The 18,620-nt window shown below is 45.8% G+C and overlaps 1 protein-coding gene across 7 annotated transcripts in view; it reads right to left on the reverse strand.

Moving 5' to 3' along the window:
• The window catches only part of LOC135056204 (urotensin-2 receptor-like), a 131,970-nt gene that overhangs the window by 106,991 nt on the left and 6,359 nt on the right, over positions 1 to 18,620 (reverse strand). For 2 of the 7 annotated variants that reach the window (XR_010243924.1, XM_063961072.1), the window contains exons 2-3: positions 8,475 to 8,559; positions 6,993 to 7,145 (exon numbers count right to left, since the gene is read on the reverse strand). The exons of 1 other annotated variant lie outside the window; for it this stretch is intronic. The gene's annotated coding sequence lies outside the window, so the exon portion shown is untranslated. Of the gene's footprint in view, positions 1 to 1,521; positions 2,334 to 2,708; positions 3,110 to 6,992; positions 7,146 to 8,474; positions 8,560 to 18,620 lie in introns of those variants that run through there. 4 more of the 7 variants (XR_010243925.1, XM_063961073.1, XM_063961075.1 and 1 more) reach the window with 3 other exon arrangements.

The following is an 18,620-nucleotide window of genomic DNA, read 5'->3' on the forward strand; positions in this document are numbered from 1 at the left end:
CCGTGCAAACGCTATGCCGCCGCCCACTGGGAGTGTATTTTAGCTTAGCAGAAGTGTGAACGAAGGGATCGCAGAGCGGCTACAAAAATTTTTTTTGTGCAGTTTCAGAGTAGCTTCAAACCTACTCAGCGCTTGCGATCACTTCAGACCATTCAGTTCCTGATTTGACGTCACGAACACGCCCTGCGTTCGCCCAGCCACGCCTGCGTTTTTCCGATCACTCCCTGAAAATGGTCAGTTGACACCCAGAAATGCCCTCTTCCTGTCAATCACTCTGCGGCTGCCTGTGCAACTGAAAAGCATCGCTAGACCCTGTGTAAAACTACATCGTTCGTTGTAATAGTACGCCGTGCGTGCGCATTGCGCCGCATGCGCAGAAGTGCCGTTTTTTTGCCTCATCGCTGCACAGCGAACGAATGCAGCTAGCGAACAACTCGGAATGACCACCCATGTGCACAACCACAGTAGGTAGACTGACCCGGCGACAAGGTAAGTTAACCCTTACCGGATCCGGGTCATTATTCCTGGAGCAGCTATGAGATAAGAGATTTACCATGGCAATATAAAATCCGGCATGTCGCCGGGATCAGCCCTTTAATAATTAACATGCTCCATAGTTTTATACATATATTTTCACTTTTAAGTAAACTGTAAGAAGAAAATTGTAAAAAGAAAAAACAAACTATATTGATTCAACCTTGGCTTCTGTCAATATGTTGATACTGTACATGTGTATGGGCTCAAACAGGAAAGTCTAGTGTTAATCTCTTATACTGTAGAAGTGATGAGACAACATATTTCAGATACAATTTGGGAGATTCAATTAAGGGACCTTGCGCTATGCATCTCCACAGGATATTGTTGGCATGAAACATCACCTCATATAGATTGTAACATCTATTGGTACAGGGACTGATGTGAGTGATTAAATATTTTCTGCAAAGCTCTTCTTATTTGTCAGCGTGTTATAAACATCCTGTATAATCACCATGCTATATATATATGAGTCGATAAATCATGTACATTCACGGTGTAATTGGTGCGCTGGAATGAAGAAAACAATGTTTATAACAATGATAATCAGAAGTCAACACAGCCTGCTATATCAACATAATAATATATCATTTTCCTTATACACTTTTTCCAAAGTTTTTGAGTTCTTTACTTTTCTGTTTTATGTACACATGGAAAATTAATGAGCATCTTAAAGGGAATACACACAGAATGGATGGTTGGGATGCTGGCGGTCATACTGTATGACCGACACCGGCATCCCGATGCACAGGATCCCAACAAGGGTCGGGTGTGTTTACCCTCCCCCCCTTACTTCCCTAACCCTCCCTTCCCCCAGCCCAACCCTAACTTCACCCCCCCCCCACCGCAGTCTAACCCTAACCCTCCCCAGTGCTGCCTAAACATAAATTCCCCTTCCTCCCCGCAGCCTAACCCTAACCCACCCCCCCAGCCTAAACCTAACACCCTCCCCCCTCCCCACACACACCCGCAGCTGATATGTAGTAGACCCCGGCATACTTATGTTCAGGACGCCGACAGTCGAGATTCCGACAACAGTATTCCAAGTATTGTCGGACTTCCAGCGCCGGGATTTTGGCTGTGTGTCTGGATTCCGGTACTGGTATTTCAAGCGCCGGCATCTCAACCACCGGCATCCTGACCGCATCCCTCTTAAAGAACAGCAAGAATTTTTCATTGAAATCAACAGACCTCTTTAATAAGTCAAACTATTATTGTGTCTATGGGGTCTATTATCCGTTAATTTCTACAAATGTAGGTGAATAACTTGCATGCTGTCCCCATATACTAGTATGGAAACTTAAATTCACCAAGTTCCAAAAATACTACATTTTCAGAGCATCAGAGCGGTAACCTTTGCCCATGTTTGGCTCCCTCCGCCGGAAGTTTCCGGCAATCGGAACCTATACCATATAATCCATAGTGATGTATAGGTCCGTCTTTACATAGTTGGTATAAGCATATGAAACAACTTGAATGTAATAAACCCACCAAAAAACTGTTTTCCACTAGCTGTACTTATAATTAGAAGTAACAATGCTGATTTAGTATAGTACTTCTTATAAAATACAATACCAACATAAATGAATCTAGTAGTGTTACTCCTCAAATACTGTGATTAATTAGCATTTGTAGTTCAGCCTCGGTTACTGTGCAGGACACTGCTAGAGATTAGAGATGTGCTGCGGGCACTTTGCGTGTTCTGTGTTTTGGTTTTGGAACTGGATCCCCGCTCGTGTTTTGGATCTGGATAGGTTTTGCAAAAACCACCCTTTCGGGTTTTGGTTTTGGTTTTGGATCTGGATAAAAAAAAAATTAAAACATAAAAATAGCTAAAATCACAGAATTTGGGGGTCATTTTGATCCTACAGTATTATTAATTTATTAACCTCAATAACATTCATATCCACTCATTTCCCGTCTATTCTGAACACCTCACACCTCACAATATTGTTTTAGGCCTAAAAGTTGCACCGAGGTAGCTGTATGACTAAGCCGAGCGACACAAGTGTGCGGCACAAACACCTGGCCCATCTAGGAGTGGCACTGCAGTGGCAGACAGGATGGCACTTAAAAAAAAAAAAACAGTCCCCAAACAGCACATCATGCAAAGAAGTAAAAGAGGTGCAATGAGGTAGCTATATGACTAAGCTAAGCGACACAAGTGTGCAGCACAAACACCTGGCACCTGGCCTCTCCAGGAGTGACACTGCAGTCCCACTGCACTAATGGCAGATACCGGATGCACGTCTAACACCATCATAGCTGTCAAGGCCTCAGTTATCCGCTTTGCAACAGGATGACTGCTGTCATATTTCTTCTTCCTCGCAAAGGACTGTTGGACAATCATTTGCTTAGTTGAAGTAGTACAAGTGGTCTTCCAACTTCCCCTCTGGGATGACGATCGACTCACAGCAGTAACAACAGCAGCAGCGGTAGCAGCAGCAGTAGGAGGAAGTGGTTCTTGATCTTTCCCTATTTTATCCTCCAAATTTTTGTTCTTCATTATTTTTCTGGCGTTATATAACAAAATGCAGCACAGGAGAGCGTACCTCTACACCACTCAGGGCAAACCCTGTAAAAATGATTTGGATTAAATATTAATAACCCCTTTATTTGGAGTAAATAATATACAGCAAAGGACAGCACCACTGTACTTATATGGCAGCACCACTGGACTGGACTTATACGGCAGTAAAACTGGACATATACGGCAGTATCACTGGATTTATACGGCAGTATCAGTGGATTTATACGGCAGTCCACTGGACATATACGGCAGTCCACTGGACATATACGGCAGTATCACTGGAATTATATGGCAGGACCACTGGACTGGATTTATATGGCAGTACCATTGGACATATACGGCAGTATCACTGGACATATCCGGAAATATCACTGGACTGGATTTATACGGCAGTACCAAGTACCACTGGAATTATATGGCATTACCACTGGACATATACGGCAATATCACTGGATTTATACGGCAGTACCACTGGACATATACAACAGAATCACTGGACATAGATGGCAGTACCACTGGACTGGATTTATACGGCAGTATCACTGGACATATACGGCAGTACTACCGGACTTATACGGCAGTACTACCGGACTTATACGGCAGTACTACCGGACTTATACGGCAGTACTACCGGACTTATACGGCAGTACTACCGGACTTATACGGCAGTACTACCGGACTTATACGGCAGTACTACCGGACTTATACGGCAGTACTACCGGACTTATACGGCAGTACTACCGGACTTATACGGCAGTACCACCGGACTTATACGGCAGTACCACCGGACTTATACGGCAGTACCACTGGACTTACTGTATACGGCAGCACAGGGACACCACCACTGGACTGATGCAGGACAACACAGCACCACTGCAATGGACTGGACTTATACAGCAGCACTGGACATATGGCAGCAGAGGACACCACCACTGTGACTGGACTGATGTAGCACAAGACACCACCACTGGACTGATGTAGCAGAACACAGCACCACTGGACTTATAAAGCAGCACTGGACATATGGCAGCAGAGGACACCACCACTGTGACTGTACTGATGCAGCACAAGACACTACCACTGTACTGATGCAGGACAACACAGCACCACTGCACTGGACTTATACAGCTACACTGGACATATGGCAGCAGAGGACACCACCACTGTGACTGGACTGATGCAGCATAGGACACTACACTGGACTGAGCAGCACAAGACAGCACTGGAATCGCCACCCCACTTTCCCGCACAGACACTGAGGACAGAGACACGTCCTCTCGCTACACTCTCCAATTCCGGATTGAAAATAGTGGCGACGCGCGGCTCCTTATATGGAATCCAAAACCCGCGAGAATCTGAAAGCGGATGATGACGTTTTGCCTCGTTTTTGTTTCCGAGTCTGTCATGAAGTCCCGAACCTGATTTGGATCTGGGCTCAGGGCATGAAGTTCGGTAGGGCTCGGTTCTCTGAGAACCAAACCCACTCATCTCTACTAGAGATGAACAACGATGGCTGCAATTAAAAACTAATAAAAATTTGAAAGAAAACAAAAGCTATAACAGGAGTGACAGGAAACATTAGGTACCATGCCTGTCACTCCCCCCTGGTAAGGATGATGGGTAGCAATGGCATTACTAATGCCCTGGAGGGAAAGTGGTATGGCTGTGCCCTACCTACGACCCATGCCCAAAGTCTGCCATTGCCACCCGACCAGTGGGGACAAACAGTGCCCAGGAACACAGTTGGAGGGACCACTGTAACTCTCCACAAGGCACTCTCCTCCCATGCTCACTGATTAGACTGGGTTTATCAACAAACTTGTAGGCCCTGCTGACACCACCAGGCTTCCCACCCCCAGCAGCCAGGGCATCTTTCCCCTTGCAATGGATGCTGTGGCTGGACACCACAAGCACCGGGGGTCTGCAATTGAGGGGGGCCGGCCCCATACCTCTCACCATGCAGCCAGAGCTGGTGGGAGGATACAGGGCACGGGCAGCCACTAGGGTTACCACCTCATCCCTTTAGTTCTGGACACATATTAATTACACAGGTCCTGTGGCTGATTAAAACCAGGTGAAATGGAGTCTTGAAGTCAGCCAGCCACAGAACCTGTGTAATTAATATGTGTCCAGAATTAAAGGGATGAGGTGGTAACCCTAGCAGCCACCCAGATTTTACTAATGATGATGATGATGGAGGCTGGTCAGCAGCAGTGGCGGGGGCAGATGCCTTGTACCCTGGACTGATCGCTGTCATCGTGTCTGCCACTGCCTGGGATTCCCCGTGCACTCTGCCCCCCACCCCCCGGTTAGACAGGGCCAGGCATAAGGAGGGCAGGCAGGGGGTACTGATTAGGGAAGGCCATCGACCATCGATGATTTGAAATCATCTATGGTCTATGACCGATGGTAACTACTTTTACCATCGATGGGGAAGAACCAGATGGTTTACCGCCATGAAGCCATGCCCCCAGGCTCTGATTGGCCCATGTGTAGCTTAATACTACAGTAAAAGGGACTATCGATGGGCAAAACCATTGATGGTTCCATTACAGATGGTTGCCCACCATCGAGGTTATCCACCGATGGTACACACCGATGATTAACCCACCGATGGCCATCCCTAGTACTGATGTTGTCGATTCAGTCAGTCACATATAATAAGGAGGTCCCGAGGCACGGAGCTGCTGCAGCTGCTGGGGACTGAGTGGGTGGTAGCATCAATCTCAGCAGCAGTGACAAGAACTGCCTCAAACTAGAAGAGCAGACTCCTCTTCCTCCCTGCTCTGCTTTCAGTGTTACTGAAAATGCTGGGGACGGCTGAACTGCCAAAACTTGTTGAACAGCCCTATACCCTCCAACATTTTACACATGAAAACCGGTACAAATTAGGAACGGTGGCGTGGCCTGCCCCCTTTCCTATATTTTCAATGTTAATTTGGAGAGTCAAAAAACGGTACAAAGCCCTTTTTGGCAGGTACAGACCATAAAAAGAGGTACTGTAACTGCCAAAAAGGTACAGTTGGAGAGTATGAGACCTCAAGTCGGCCCTGCCACCACAGCCTAGCACATAGCAGCATGTGCTAGGCTGGGGAGAGACTGCTGCTGCTAAGCATGTGCAAAAGATACTCTTCCTAACAGGCGTGTATGTATGTTTCTGCAGGTCTGTTTGAGCAGCATTTCTGTAAAAACAACCTGAATGTACTCGGCCTGTGTAAGAAGAATATGTGTGCCCACTCTCTGTGCATACCCAGAGTGATGTCACACAAGGGGGTCTATTCATTAAGCAGTGGAAGCATGGAAAAGTGAGCCAGTGGAGAAGTTGCCCATAGCAACCAATCAGCATTGAAGTAACATTTAGAATTTGCATACTATAAAATAATACAGAGCAGCTGATTGGTTGCTATGGGCAACTTCTCCACTTGCTCACTTTTCCATTATTTTCACTGCTTAATGAATAGACCCCTAGATGTGTTGTGTAAACTTGCATATGTCCAGTTCTGCTTCAGGCCCATTATATCTACTGAAATGGGCATTTTAACAGGTAAAAAAGATATACTGTAGCTATACACTGTAGCCCACACCAATAAAACCAGAGAGGGTTCTGATAGTGTGACTTTCAGACACCTGGCAGAGAGAAAAGCTATTTATAGTGAGTGTATATAAATAAATCTGTTGTCACTTACATCATTGATCCATTTCACATACCACATGGACATGACTAGAATTGTAACACAGACAATCTGCTAGTGCTCCCTGATCTGTCCAAACTCTCTTTCCAGTCTTTTACTGAAACATTTCTCAGATTTGTCCTATTTCCTAATGTGTCTCACTGCTACCAGTCAGCAGGTGATGTCCACAACAAGGTGTACCATACAAACTCAAGGTAACCCCAATAAATACAATAAATAGATAAATGTGCCAGTACCTGTGAAAACCTTGGCCTTTAGAAGATCTTGGACTTGCTCTGCAGACACCTCCAGCTTGAACTGCTCATACAACCAATAGGAATACAGTATGTGTAAGCACCATCTCCAGGATGCTGATTGCCAGGGACAAATTGAGCTAAAGGTGGAGGCACCTGCAGAGGAGAGAGACAGTGGTGGACTGGCCACTGGAACTTCTTATATAATACATTTCATACAATGCTTAGACACTGAGTACATTCTAATTATCAATGAGAATTACAGGTGCTATAAGCTCAAAATAATTGCAGATTCCAGCCACATCTGATGGGGAATGCATTAGACAGTGGTTCACTCCATGTGACTGTACAGAATCATCACAAACTGCACTATGGGGGGTATTCAGAGTTGTTAGCAAACCAAAAAAAGTTAGCAATTGGGCTAAACCATGGGGGTAATTCCAAGTTGATCAAAGCAGGAAATTTTTTAGCAGTTGGGCAAAACCATGTGCACTGCAGGGGAGGCACATATAACATGTGCAGAGAGAGTTAGATTTGGGTGGGTTATTTTGTTTCTGTGCAGGGTAAATACTGGCTGCTTTACTTTTACACTGCAATTTAGATTGCAGATTTAATTCACCACACCCAAATCTATCTCTCTCTGCACATATTATATCTGCCCCCCCTGCAGTGCACATGGTTTTGCCCAACTGCTACAAAATTTCCTGCTGCGATCAACTTGGAATTACCCCCCATGTGCAGTGCAGGTGGGGCAGATGTAACATGTGCAAAGAGAATTAGATTTGGGTGGGTTATATTGTTTCTGTGCATTGTAAATACTGGCTGCTTTATTTTTACACTGCAATTTAGATTTCAGTTTGAACACACACACCCTCTGCACATGTTATATCTGCCCCACCTGCAGTGCAACATGGTTTTACCCAATTGCTAACTTTTTTGGTTTGCTAACAGCTCTCAATAACCCCCTATGGCTGGTTTGTAGATCCATACCTTTTTCAATGGCAACACCTATTTATGTACCTGTACGGACAAATCTGATACAGATCAAGCCCGACTGCCAGTATATGGCCATCTTTAGATGTTGTTAGTAAATAGGACTATGGCTAGATAACATTATAGGGACCAAAAGTATATAGAAAATATTGAATGGAAATAATACTGTAATTAATTTGTTTCACAGTACTGTGTCTCTGACACTGACTGAGAGGGTTAAGCAGTCATGCGGAGGAGGTTCAGGGTTACATTATATGACAGTGCAAAGGCTTTTGTACAAAGCATACAACATGTCTGCAACTTCCTTGGAAACTACAGAGCCCACGGCAGTGTATTGTTTGCTGAGTCTTTACTTCCAGGCTAGAAATGTATACATCATTGAACACAGGGATTATTTATCATTACAACTTAGATCACACAGAAGGTAAGTCTGATGCATCAGACCTATAGCTGAGTGGTGATACAGGCCTGGGATAGTAAGGGATAACTTACCCTTGGCCAGGCTATTCTGTGGATATGGGCATGAGTGAAGCAGCTTGGTGGCAGGGCAAAATGCTGTAGGCTTTCAGTTCTACTACTGCGGAAGAAAAATAGTTTAAAAAGGAATAATTTAAAAAAAAAATATTTAAAAGTAAAAATATTATTCTTTTTCACAAATGGCGATAATAGAGCAGGTATTACTACGGTACAGTATATAGTATAGGCACTGCAGCAAAGACTTGTGGGAGCCTTAATCGTCATATTATATAGGCAATGAGAAACAAGTCCTTTTGCCCATGAAAATGGGCAATACGACTCTTTCTTTACCCCTTTGTGACTCACAGGGTGTGATGCATCAATCACTGCGCATCATGACCATCAGTGCATGCATATCAGTGATTAATAACGCCGTATGCATGAACATTTAAGCAAAGGACAGCTCTTGAGGTAAGAGCTGTCCTTTGCGGCATGTGGGCGTTTTCGGGTTTATGATCGGGGAGTCCGTCTGCATATGTGTCTAGTGACGCACACGCTGTGGAGGGTGCTGGGAGGGATCTGAGTGGATCTCTCTCAGTGTTGAAATGCGAAAGAAGCCCATAGGCTTCTACTAGGTAATGCCGTCTGAAGATGGCATTACTCATCGGGTCCAACAGATTCCTGAGCTTGGTGCATAATAGATAAGTGGGCAAACCTCAGAAAACGGCATTTTCAGGAGTTTTGCCGCATTCTTTTCACGTTGATGAAATCCTGCCCACAGTCTGTATTCTTTTTGATTTTGGTTTTATAATGCCTGATAAAATATGTTGGTGTTTAAACCAATATTCATGAGAAGACAGTTAAACGCCGCACAAAGTAACCATGATATCTTTTCAAAGGAAGCATAAGAAATATTCATGAGGTACTGGTTCCAGGCGAACTTGCATTCGGCTTTCTCAGGAATATTTGTTCAGTTTCCAAAATGGCTGCCTCCACAAATTTAGTAAATTTGTGTACTTTAATACAGTGGCGTAAGTTCGTCCCAGTTGCCCATAGGCAAAATAAATATTGGTGCCCCCACTAAATAAATATATATATATATATATATATATATATACCTAAAATATATGTTCTGAAAAAAAATATATATATATATTTACATTTCATTGTTATTTATTTTAAATCCTACATTTCTTAGCAGTCATGCACATGATTAGAACCCATGACCTATTATTACACCGAAGGTAGGCACTTAGAACTCTCACACTTCCTATACAGGTGCAAATACAGATGGGTCCATATTTATCTTGACTTCTATGCTGCGCCTAGGCAAACCGTGGTTTATTAACATAAACCCTTCATCTATTGTTCTCAGCTGCAATACAATACAGAGAACAATACATCAGGGGATTAAGTCATTACAGCAGGGGATTAAGTCCGATTGACCTGGCTCAATTAATCCTATTAAAGGCCAAGATAAACCCATCTGTAGCTCCATCAGTAAGGTGCCTGCTTCAGTGTAATAGGTCATGGGTTCTAATCCTGGGTATGACACTTTCAAAATGTGCATCTATAATAAAGAGGGTGTGACTTGTAAGGTGCAGGGACTAGTGATGGAGTGGAGTCGGCCACGGAAGAGATAGCGGCGGCTGTCAATTAACTTAATTGAATGGTGTTGCTGAACACAGAACATGAAGAGAGGTGCCCCACTACAGAGCAGGAGCCTGACGGCAGCCAACTCTGTTTCCTCCCACAGTCACGCCTCTGCTTTAATAACCTCTAACCAGAGCAGGATTAAGTGGGGGCGACAGGGGCGGCCTTTCTGAGGCCCACACACACTGCTTCAGAGGAGTCTCCCTCCAGTGGCTCAACTGTTAATTAACAGCGGCTGCCGAGAAGTTCCTCCATGCACAGATTGTCTCGCCGATCAAACGAGACAGCGTGCTCTGGCAGCGCTGTCCCCTGCTTGGAGCTGTAATTTTATTTAGAGCTCCTCTACTGTAGTGTGGTGCCGCTGGACACTGGCTGCTGTACGTGTCTCTACAGCCAGGCAAGAGTGAGTGAGTGAGTGGTTCTTTTTTGCAGGGGGCGGGGCTTTGCCAGCAACTTTAGTGGTGGGGGCCCCCACAACCTCTGTTGCCCTGGACCCTCACCAACCTTAATCTGGCCCTGACTCTAACACTGGTTAGGTTTACAAGAAAATGTTTTATTCTCAGACATCTTAGAGTTATTACGTTGTATAACACCTGTGTTGGGTTTTTCTACGTACGCAACAACAAAATTCCCATGGTCTCTTAATGATGCTCCCCCCCCCCCATTCCTGTTATTTAGTTAATTTTTCTGTGGAAATAGTATGCAGGTTCTAGCTGGTAAGAAAGTACAGTACAGTTTGCACAGTGCAGTGCAGCCGTTCTAGCAGTTGGACATTTATAGGAGGTTGTTAGGAGAGGTGTTCTAGGGAGCAGCTGGAAGATGTGTTATGTTAGATTAGAGAGTAATGTAAAGCAGATGGAGGTGGTGTTTGCAGAAGCAGTTAGAATTTATAGAATCCATTTGGAGGCGGTGTAATAAGGAATACACTGAAAATAAGCAAAATATTTGGTGTTCTTTCATACAGCACTATTTCTTAGTGTCTCCTTGATTGGATATCTTATGCACAGTATGGCAGTCATATATGGGCCACCATCTGACACATATTTACACTACAGCTGTTGGAAATTTTGTACTAACAGATGTATAAAACATAATTTCTCTGACGTCCTAGTGGATGCTGGGAACTCCGTAAGGTCCATGGGGAATAGCGGCTCCGCAGGAGACTGGGCACAAAAGTAAAAGCTTTAGGACTACCTGGTGTGCACTGGCTCCTCCCCCTATGACCCTCCTCCAAGCCTCAGTTAGATTTTTGTGCCCGAACGAGAAGGGTGCATACTAGGTGGCTCTCCTGAGCTGCTTAGAGTAAAAGTTTAAATTAGGTTTTTTATTTTCAGTGAGTCCTGCTGGCAACAGGCTCACTGCACCGAGGGACTAAGGGGAGAAGAAGCGAACTCACCTGCGTGCAGAGTGGATTGGGCTTCTTAGGCTACTGGACATTAGCTCCAGAGGGACGATCACAGGCCCAGCCATGGATGGGTCCCAGAGCCGCGCTGCCGGCCCCCTTACAGAGCCAGAAGACAGAAGAGGTCCGGGAAATCGGCGGCAGAAGACGTCCTGTCTTCAATAAGGTAGCGCACAGCACCGCAGCTGTGCGCCATTGCTCTCAGCACACTTCACACTCCGGTCACTGAGGGTGCAGGGCGCTGGGGGGGGGCGCCCTGAGACGCAATAAAAACACCTTAGATGGCTAAAAATACATCACATATAGCTCCTGGGCTATATGGATGCATTTAACCCCTGCCAGTTTTTCCTTAAAAAAGCGGGAGAAAGGCCGCCGAGAAGGGGGCGGAGCCTATCTCCTCAGCACACAAGCGCCATTTTCCCTCACAGCTCCGTTGGAGGGAAGCTCCCTGGCTCTCCCCTGCAGTCCTGCACTACAGAAACAAGCAAAATACTAGTACTGAAGTCAGGCGCTATCAACAGTAATTATATAAAAGGTATAAAGTTCTCTTACAACTCATATAATCTAAATAGCCGCAAATAGGGTAGAATGGCCAGTGGAAGTGGCCAACACAATCACACCTGATTGAAACCAGGTGTAGCACAAACAATTCTAATTAACCCCTTGCGCTATTAAATAAAAGGCAACATGACGTGAAGACACATGATTAATTGGTTAAGATAGTTTTAATATCCATAAAATAAATTATAAACATGTTTATAATTTATTTTATGGATATTAAAACTATCTTAACCAATTAATCATGTGTCTTCACGTCATGTTGCCTTTTATTTAATAGCGCAAGGGGTTAATTAGAATTGTTTGTACTACAGAAACAAGGTAAAACAAGAGAGGGGGGGCACTAATTTGGCAGATTAATAAAAACAGCAGCTATATAAGGGAAAAACACTTATATAAGGTTATCCCTGTATATATATAGCGCTCTGGTGTGTGCTGGCAAACTCTCCCTCTGTCTCCCCAAAGGGCTAGTGGGGTCCTGTCCTCTATCAGAGCATTCCCTGTGTGTGTGCTGTGGGTCGGTACGTTGTGTCGACATGTATGAGGAGGAAAATGGTATGGAGGCGGAGCAATTGCCTGTAATAGTGATGTCACCCCCTAGGGAGTCGACACCTGACTGGATGGTCTTATGGAAGGAATTACGTGATAGCGTCAGCACTTTACAAAAGACTGTTGACGACATGAGACAGCCGGAAAAACAGTTAATACCTGTCCAGGCGTCTCAAACACCGTCAGGGGCTCTAAAGCGCCCGTTACCTCAGATGGTCGACACAGACACGGACACTGACTCCAGTGTCGACGGTGAGGAAACAAACGTATTTTCCAGTAGAGCCACACGTTACATGATCACGGCAATGAAGGAGGCTTTGAACATTTCTGATACTACAAGTACCACAAAAAAGGGTATTATGTGGGGTGTGAAAAAACTACCCGTAGTTTTTCCTGAATCAGATGAATTAAATGAGGTGTGTGATGATGCGTGGGTTTCCCCCGATAAAAAACTGCTAATTTCTAAAAAATTATTGGCATTATACCCTTTCCCGCCAGAGGTTAGGGCGCGTTGGGAAACACCCCCTAGGGTAGATAAGGCGCTCACACGCTTATCAAAACAAGTGGCGTTACCGTCTCCTGATACGGCCGCCCTCAAAGAGCCAGTTGATAGGAAGCTGGAAAATATCCTAAAAAGTATATACACACATACTGGTGTTATACTGCGACCAGCAATCGCCTCAGCCTGGATGTGCAGTGCGGGGCTGGCTTGGTCGGATTCCCTGACTGAAAATATTGATACCCTGGACAGGGACAGTATATTATTGACTATAGAGCATTTAAAGGATGCATTTCTATATATGCGAGATGCACAGAGGGATATTTGCACTCTGGCATCAAGAGTAAGTGCGCTGTCCATTTCTGCCAGAAGAGGGTTATGGACGCGACAGTGGTCAGGTGATGCGGATTCCAAACGGCATATGGAAGTATTGCCGTATAAAGGGGAGGAGTTATTTGGGGTCGGTCTATCGGACCTGGTGGCCACGGCAACGGCTGGGAAATCCACCTTTTTACCCCAGGTCACCTCTCAGCAGAAAAAGACACCGTCTTTTCAGGCTCAGTCCTTTCGTCCCCATAAGGGCAAGCGGGCAAAAGGCCACTCATATCTGCCCCGGGGCAGAGGAAGGGGAAAAAGACTGCAGCAGGCAGCCTCTTCCCAGGAACAGAAGCCCTCCCCCGCTTCTGCCAAGTCCTCAGCATGACGCTGGGGCCTTACAAGCGGACTCAGGTACGGTGGGGGGTCGTCTCAAGAATTTCAGCGCGCAGTGGGCTCACTCGCAAGTGGACCCCTGGATCCTGCAGGTAGTATCTCAGGGGTACAAATTGGAATTCGAGACGTCTCCCCCTCGCCGGTTCCTGAAGTCTGCTTTACCAACGTCTCCCTCCGAAAGGGAGGCAGTATTGGAAGCCATTCACAAGCTGTATTCCCAGCAGGTGATAATCAAGGTACCCCTCCTACAACAGGGAAAGGGGTATTATTCCACGCTGTTTGTGGTACCGAAGCCGGACGGCTCGGTGAGACCTATTTTAAATCTGAAATCATTGAACACTTACATACAAAGGTTCAAATTCAAGATGGAGTCACTCAGAGCAGTGATAGCGAACCTGGAAGAAGGGGACTATATGGTGTCTCTGGACATCAAGGATGCTTACCTCCATGTCCCAATTTGCCCTTCTCACCAAGGGTACCTCAGGTTTGTGGTACAGAACTGTCACTATCAGTTTCAGACGCTGCCGTTTGGATTGTCCACGGCACCCCGGGTCTTTACCAAGGTAATGGCCGAAATGATGATTCTTCTTCGAAGAAAAGGCGTCTTAATTATCCCTTACTTGGACGATCTCCTGATAAGGGCAAGGTCCAGGGAACAGTTAGAGGTCGGAGTAGCACTATCTCAAGTAGTACTACGACAGCACGGGAGGATTCTAAATATTCCAAAATCGCAGCTGATTCCCACGACACGTCTGCTGTTCCTAGGGATGATTCTGGACACAGTCCAGAAAAAGGTGTTTCTCCCGGAGGAGAAAGCCAGGGAGTTATCCGAGCTAGTCAGGAACCTCCTAAAACCAGGCCAAGTGTCAGTGCATCAATGCACAAGGGTCCTGGGAAAAATGGTGGCTTCTTACGAAGCGATTCCATTCGGCAGATTCCACGCAAGAACTTTTCAGTGGGATCTGCTGGACAAATGGTCCGGATCGCATCTTCAGATGCATCAGCGGATAACCCTGTCTCCAAGGACAAGGGTGTCTCTCCTGTGGTGGTTGCAAAGTGCTCATCTTCTAGAGGGCCGCAGATTCGGCATTCAGGACTGGGTCCTGGTGACCACGGATGCCAGCCTGAGAGGCTGGGGAGCAGTCACACAGGGAAAAAATTTCCAGGGCTTGTGGTCAAGCATGGAAACGTCATTTCAAAGCAAGGCCTCTGCTTCAGGGTCAGCCGGTGTTGATCCAGTCGGACAACATCACGGCAGTCGCCCACGTAAACAGACAGGGCAGCACAAGAAGCAGGAGGGCAATGGCAGAAGTTGCAAGGATTCTTCGCTGGGCGGAAAATCATGTGATAGCACTATCAGCAGTGTTCATTCCGGGAGTGGACAACTGGGAAGCAGACTTCCTTAGCAGACACGACCTCCACCCGGGGGAGTGGGGACTTCACCCAGAAGTCTTCCACATGATTGTGAACCGTTGGGAAAAACCAAAGGTGGACATGATGGCGTCCCGCCTCAACAAAAAACTAGACAGATATTGCGCCAGGTCAAGGAACCCTAAGGCAATAGCTGTGGACGCTCTGGTAACACCGTGGGTGTACCAGTCAGTGTATGTGTTCCCTCCTCTGCCTCTCATACCCAAGGTACTGAGAATCATAAGAAGGAGAGGAGTAAGGACTATACTCGTGGCTCCGGATTGGCCAAGAAGGACTTGGTACCCGGAACTTCAAGAGATGATCACGGAGGACCCGTGGCCTCTACCTCTAAGAAAGGACCTGCTCCAGCAGGGACCCTGTCTGTTCCAAGACTTACCGCGGCTGCGTTTGACGGCATGGCGGTTGAACGCCGGATCCTGAAGGAAAAAGGCATTCCGGATGAAGTCATTCCTACCCTGATCAAAGCCAGGAAGGATGTAATAGGATAATAAAGAAAAAAACACTATGATATTTTTAATTTTTTTATTATATATACATACTTACTAAGTAGGATATCTTACAGGTGCAGTATGTGCATGTCCTACCTGTTTATACTTCATTCAAGATGGCATAGTACAGTAAAGTGGAAATATTTTGTAGTTACTAGTACATTTTAGGCTGACAGTACCAACACAAGCATCCAAGTGCCGCCCCCCGACAAGTGCCACCCCTAGGCACGTGCCTCACGGGTTAGTGCATTTACAGCGGAGCACCACTTGCATTTTCAGTGGAACTGAGATCACTTACAGAGCTTCACTGTGTATGTGCATAAGAGCCGAGCTGGGACCTCTGTAGCAGTAAGTACATATACATTGCTGACCCAGTACAACAATGGTAGCCTGGTGATTGGTCACCACAAACCTACCTCAATCCACAATTTATTTCAAGGGCCTATTTTTTCTGCTTTCATATTGCATTTTCCAACAATTTACACAATACGTTCTGGCCAGTATTTTGAACACCTATCTTTCTGTACAATTTTTTTTGTTTGGTGCGTTGCAAAGGTTTTTAGTATTGTACAGGAATTCATATTATAGCAATGCAAACAGTACACAATCCTGTATATAAAGTATACAGAGCTGGATACATATGTTGAGATTGGGACAAGTTAGATTTTTTTCCTATTGAATTAAATCAACATTTTAATTTATTGTTCACATTTGTTGTTATTGATATAGACATTTACTGGAAAGAATTGTTTAAACACAGCAAACCACTGTGGCCCTTTGCTGAATACCATGCGTTACCTAATTATACAGTAGTTTGGGTGTTTTAAAGACTTTTTTCCACTTATACTTTGCTGGAATTTAAAAGCATCCACAATGGAGGAAAGACCTAACACAGTAACACAAAATAGTGTCAATTGACTGAGATACACTACCTCCCATACGTGCCCAAGACTTCAAAAGAGGTGATGACATAGCAAGTATATTGCATGCCTTATTGTAAGAAGTTTAGCTATAAATTGTACAGCATCTGTAGGGGAGATATTACAGGGGTTTAGTAGGGTATGCCGGCGGCCGGGCTCCTGGCGACCAGCATACCGGCGCTGGAATCCCGACCGCTGGCATACCGACAGCGTGGTGAGCGCAAATGAGCCCCTTGTGGGCTCGCTGCACTCACCACGCTGCGGGCACTTTGGCGCGCGCTATCTATTCTCCCTCCAGGGGGGGCGTGGACCCCCAAGAGGGAGAAAAAGTGTCAGTATGTCGGCTGTCGGGATTCCGGCGTCAGTATACTGTGCGCCGGGATCCCGACTGCCGGCAAACTGAAGACCACCCATATTAGTGTACTGTATATAGAGATTTCCTAAAGATGCCACACAAGGGCAGGTCGTGTTGTGTAGCTGGAAATATGAGGTCTAGTCATCTTGGCTACACGGGTTGGGTACGGGATCCCGGCGGTCGGAATCCCGGCGGTCAAAATCCAGACGCTGGAATCTCGACCGTCAGGATGCAGGCAGGGGGGCGGTCGGAACGAAGCCCCTTGTGGGCTTGCTACGCTCGCCAGGCTGTGGGCTCTGTGGCTCGTTATGCTTGTTACAGGTTCACTCCATGGGTGTCGTGGGAATAGCTGTGGCGGCGCTGCCGGCATTCTGGAGGTTGGGATTCCGGCGTTTTTATTTTGACTGTTGGGATTCCGACCGCCAGGATCTCAACTGCATCCAGGCGACACACCTTCAAGATCAGATTGCCCAGATTAGGTCAGCCAACAAACAATATGCCCAATAGCACTTTTCACTTTTTTGCAATTCATTATCACAAAGGCCAGTGCTGTCAGTGTTGTTCATTAAAATAACAGATTTTCTAATCTGCTTTTATAAAATCAGATAAAGTTTTTATGATTGTACAGAGGAAAGCCATACATTACATATTATAACCAAATTGGGAAACCAGATCTAATGTTTTCATACTCTTTTCACATTATTTTAGTATCACATACATTTTTAGACACAGCCTTTTGGAGATTTCGTAAAAATCTCTACATGCCCTAAAATTTGCATCTACTGTAATCCACATCCTGATCGCATTTCCAATAACTCTGATGGGCTAAGTGATCAGATCGGATTTACCAATCTTCAGTTGATAAATAGTATATGATGAAGCCTCAGTAAACTAAAACCCCTTTCAGACATACTCCAAATTCCCGGGATTTTGCACATGAACGCGCATCAACCCGGGAATTTGGTATGTCTGAAAGGCACCGACCCGGGAACGGGATCCGGGTCGCCAACCCTGCAATTGACCAGGGTTTTTCCCGGGACTCAAGTCCCGGGAAGACAACCCGGCTTAGGCCTGAAAGGTGCGACCCGGGAATTTACTCCCAGGTTGCACCTGATTGGCGGGGCTGCCTGGAGGGGGCCGGAGTGAAGAGGGGGAGTGCGCCGGCTGCTGTAGTCCGTGCTGCTGTGAGTAGTTGAAGCAGCCGTCGCAGCCAAAAAACAGAGAGGCGGCCTGTTGGAGTGAGTGAGAGAGAGTGTGTGTGTGTGTATATATATATATATGAATTTGGCATATTTGTGTGTTCGAATGTGACATGTGTATATGCAAGACGAGTGTGTAAATGTACGAGTGTGACGTCTGCGTGTGTATAAGACATGTGACATGAACGTAGCCTGGTCTGTCCTGGCTGCCAGGGCAGACCAGGCTTATGTCTGAAAGGGGTCGACACAGGAATTTTCCAGGTCTCAGGTTAAGTGTGAAAGGGGGTCCCAGCAAAAACCCATGATTTTTCAGAGGTGAAAATCCAGAGTCTGAAGCAGGGAAATTCCTGGGTCCTATGAATGAAAGGGGTATAACACTATCTTCAAAGGCTTTCCTCCATTCTGCAGCTGAGCTGG

Source organism: Pseudophryne corroboree, chromosome 3, assembly GCF_028390025.1.
Source record: "Pseudophryne corroboree isolate aPseCor3 chromosome 3, aPseCor3.hap2, whole genome shotgun sequence".
Lineage (NCBI taxonomy): Eukaryota > Metazoa > Chordata > Amphibia > Anura > Myobatrachidae > Pseudophryne > Pseudophryne corroboree.